The sequence below is a fragment of the Somniosus microcephalus genome, unplaced genomic scaffold, assembly GCF_052327205.1.
Source record: "Somniosus microcephalus isolate GS21.2 unplaced genomic scaffold, FLI_Smic_1.0 unresolved_chr8, whole genome shotgun sequence".
Taxonomy (NCBI): domain Eukaryota; kingdom Metazoa; phylum Chordata; class Chondrichthyes; order Squaliformes; family Somniosidae; genus Somniosus; species Somniosus microcephalus.
Window position 1 is genome coordinate 32,280,721 of NW_028225186.1, and position 4,354 is coordinate 32,285,074.

The following is a 4,354-nucleotide window of genomic DNA, read 5'->3' on the forward strand; positions in this document are numbered from 1 at the left end:
ATCTGTGGCCTCACCATCCTGGGTAATGCTACCATGGGGGCCCTCGACGCAGTCACTAAAGAATTGTCGGAACTCAGGTTATTCACTATGCAAAACAGATATGCCCTAGACTACCTGCTGGCCCGAGAAGGTGGTGTCTGTGCAATAGTAAAAGGTAAATGCCTTATGGGAGTCCGAGACCAAACAAAGAACATCACCTGCTTTATCACTAAGATAAGGGAACAAATGGATTATATGAAGGAAGCAAGTAACTGGGGAGATTGGGGATTTGGAGGATGGTATGACTGGTTCATAAATATGGCTATGTACCTAGTAGTTGCAATCGCCTGTATTTTTATTGGACTAGCAATCATGAAATGTGTGCTAGGAAGAATGCAGCTAGCTTTGGAAAAAATCGGTAGCCCGAAGATGTTAATGGTAAGACTGACCAAAGAATGTGAAATGAAGGAAGTAAAGTATGATGACAATGAAGAATTTGATCGACTAAATAAGATAGATGTAACCGAATAACGGTTGGTTATCATAGAATGATAAAAGGAGGGATTGAGAATACCAAGATCAAAGAAATAGAAACAAGAAACTGTGAAGGCAGCAAGAAGTAAAATAAAAAGGCTAAACTGATCTTTGGCTGCTAATATGGCTGGCGCCCACAATGTTACACCTTGCTGTTAGAAACACTGTAAAGCAGAGTGCAGAAGTTATACAGACAATAGGCGATCAGAAAACACATTACCGTGATTGCAAACGCATTACCATAATGTTTAGGTGATCAGGAACCCATTACCAGGATATTTACTTAACTGTAACCCATTCAGTAAAATGTGACTTCTTTATTTCAAACTGCCAGGCCAGGAAATCAAATTAACTGTATACGTGCACAGCTCGGGATTGGTGCAGACTGTACGATGTGTTAATGTCTTCTCAAATGCATGTATAATAATGTAACACACTGTAGGACAAACTGCTTGCTCTGTTGGATTCGCAGACTCTTGCAGGAGTCAGTGTCGATATATCAGAGTAAGACTCCGCGGATAATAAATCGTTTGAATTCTCCAGTTGTTCGACTCAGTGTTTACTGAACCAGACTGAGGGTAAAAGAATCCGTTCTAACAAATATTTCCAGCAGTTTCTGTTTTTATTATTGGTTAAAAAGTCCTAGGGAATATTTTCCTTTATTAGGCGGCAGGTGGTTAAGAAGGCAAATGGTATCTTGGCCTTCATAGCGAGAGGGTTTGAGCACAGGAACAGGGATGTCTTGCTGCAGTTGTACAGGGCCTTGGTGAGACCACATCTTGAGTATTGTGTGCAGTTTTGGTCGCCTTATCTGAGGAAGGACATTCTTGCCATGGAAGGAGTTCTGCAAAGATTCACCAGGCAGATAGCTGGGATGGCAGGAATGATGTATGAGGGGAGATTGTGTCGATCGGGCTTATACTCACTGGGGTTTAGAAGAATGAGAGGGGATCTAATTGAAACGTATAAAATTCTGACAGGACTGGACTGACTAGATGCAGGAACGATGTTCCCGATGGTCGGTGAATCCAGAACCAGGTGTCACAGACTGAGGATAAGGGATAAGCCATTTAGGACAGAGATGAGGAGGAATTTCTTCATCCAGCGAGTGCTGAACCTGTGGAATTCTCTACCACAGAAGGCAGCAGAGGCCAATACATTAAATATATTCATGAAGGAGTTGGATATATTTCTTAAGGCTAAAGGGATCAACGGTTATGGGGAGAAAGCAGGGACCGGGTATTGTATTTGGATGATCAGCCATGATCACATTGAATGGTGGAGCAGGCTCGAGGGGCCGAACGGCCTACTCCTGCTCCTTTCTTCTTTGTTTCTATGTTTGTATTAGCCAAGGCATAGAATTCAAGAACAGTCTGGTTATGTTTGAACAGTATAAAACACTTGTTAGGCCACAGCTGGAGTACTGCAGACAGCTTTGGTCACCACAGTACAGGAAAGATGTTATTGCACTAGAGAGGGTAAGTAAAGATTGGATAGGGTTGGGTTGTTATCTTTGGAGCAGAGGAGGTGGAATGGAGACATAATTGAGGTGCATAAAATTCTGATGGGCCAAGATACAGTGGATAGGAAGGACCTATTTCCCTTAGCAGAAATGTCAATGATCAGGGGCGTAGATTTAAAGTAACTGGTAAAATGATTAAAGAGGAGTTGACAAGAACCATTTTCACACAGAGAGTGGAGCGGATCTGGAAGTCACTACCGATCACATTAATAGAAAGCACTATGGACATGTACTTGAAGTGCTGTAAGCTATAGGGCTACAGACCCAGAGCTGGAAAGTGGGATCAGGCAAAATATCTCTTTTTCGTCCGGCAAAGACACGATGGGCCGAATGGCCTACTTCTCTGGCGTAAATTTCTGTATTTCTATGATTTCTGCCCTTAATCTTCATTATTCCAGGGAATACAAGCCGAGATTATGTGATCTCTGCTCATAGCCTAACCCTTGGAGCCCTGGTAACACACTCGTGAATCTGCACCGCACATTCTCCAAGGTCAATATATCCTTTCTAAGGTGTAGTGCGCAGAACTGTACACAGTGATCTAACCAGGCCTCTGTGTAGCTGTCACACAACTTCCTTCCATTTATATTGTGCAGGGAAGTTGTCTAATAGTTTGCACAGGTCATTTCACTGTTGAAAATTTAAATTTGCACAGCTGCGATGGCCGAGTGGTTAAGGCGTTGGACTTGAAATCCAATGGGGTTTCCAACGCAGGCTCGAACCCTGCTCGCAGCGATTCTACTGCAAATTCTTTATTTTATTTCATCGGTTCCCTGTGGAGATCACTGGCCCTGAAGCTGATTAGAATTCCCTCCACTGCACGTTATGACACTGATTAACCCAAAGCTGTTGTTCCAATTGGAAACACTAATTTGTCATCAATTAGAAATTGTGGATTTGTTTGAAACTATTTGCAAAGATCAGTGAGAAATTTACACATAAGACAGCACGTAAAAATTCCATTTAATAAAGAACCCTGCAATGTTTGGAAGGAAAAGAGTGGAAACGCGGTTTGGTTTTCTAAAGTTGAACCCGAATTAAAAAGTGTGTAAAACGACCGCGGCAGGACTCGAACCTGCAATCTTCTGATAGCATTCAGAATTTACACCGAAGTCAGACGCCTTATCCATTAGGCCACGCGGCCACACAAAAGTAGACTCAACAAATCCTAATAATGAGTGATTAAACTCCGTTACTGTGTTCATTTCATTAACAACAGAGAATACTGGAAACACTCAGCAGGTCAGGCAGCATCGAGTGAGGGAGAAACAGAGTTAACCTTTCAGGTCGAACCCTTCGTCAGAACTGGAAAAGGTTAGGGAAGAGGGATTTTTAAGCAGGGGTGGGTGGAGGCGAGGTAAGAACAAAGGAAATATCTGTGATAGAATGGACGGCAGGAGAGATTGACTTACAAAAGGGATGATGGTGCAAGGCAAAAGGAGAGGTAATAGGACAAGTTAACGAACAAAAGATGGCTCAAGATGAGGTGTGAATGATTATGGCAGAAACGTTAACAACTGTCATGTGAGGAAAAATGAGAACAAATTAAAAAAATTAAAGAAATACAGGGGCCAATTTATAGTCTGAAATTGTTGAACTCAATGTTAAGTCCAGAAGGCTGTAAACTGCCTAATAGAAAGATGAGGTGCTGTTCCTCGAGCTTACATAGAGCTTTATTGGAACAGTGTAACAGGCCAAGGAAGGAGAGATCAGAGAGGGAGTGGAGCAGATAATTATAGTGACAGGTGACCGGAAGCTCGGGGTCACACTTGCCGACTGTTCTGCAAAGCGGTCACCCAATCTGCATTTGGTGTCACAATGTAGATTCAGCGAATACAGTAACTAAATTGTAAGAAGTACAGGTAATCGCTGATTCACCTGGAAGGAGTGTTTGGTGCCCTGGGCGATGGGAAGGAAGGAGTTAAAAGGGCAGGTGTTGCATCTCCTGCACTTGCATGGGATGGTGCCGGGCGAAGGAGAAGGGGTGTTGGGATGATAGAGGAGTGGACCAGGCTGTCATGGAGAGAGCGGTCCCTTCGAAATCCTGAAAGGGAGGAGGGGAAGATGTGTTTGGTGGTGGGATCATGCTGGAGGTGGTGGAAATGGCGCAGGATGATCCGTTGAATGTGGAGGCGGGTGGGGTGAAAGGTGAGGACAAGGGGGGAACCCTATTATGTTTCTGGGAGTGAGCGGAAGGGGTGAGAGCAGTCGTGCGGGAAATGGAACAGACTTGGTCGAGTGTCATGTCAACCATGGTAGAGGGGGATCCTCAGTTGAGGAAAATGGAAGACATACCGGAAGCACTGGTATGGAAGGTGG

General features: G+C 43.8%; 2 non-coding genes across 2 annotated transcripts; one reads left to right on the forward strand and one right to left on the reverse strand.

Annotated features, from left to right (window-relative positions):
• The first annotated feature begins 2,689 nt into the window (after positions 1-2,689).
• trnas-uga (transfer RNA serine (anticodon UGA)) lies at positions 2,690-2,770 on the forward strand. The gene has a single exon. It is a non-coding gene; the product is annotated as a tRNA-Ser (tRNA).
• A 319-nt stretch (positions 2,771-3,089) lies between these two features.
• Positions 3,090-3,179, reverse strand: trnar-ucg (transfer RNA arginine (anticodon UCG)). Its single transcript is given in 2 exon segments — positions 3,090-3,125; positions 3,143-3,179. It is a non-coding gene; the product is annotated as a tRNA-Arg (tRNA).
• Between the last annotated feature and the right edge of the window lie 1,175 nt (positions 3,180-4,354).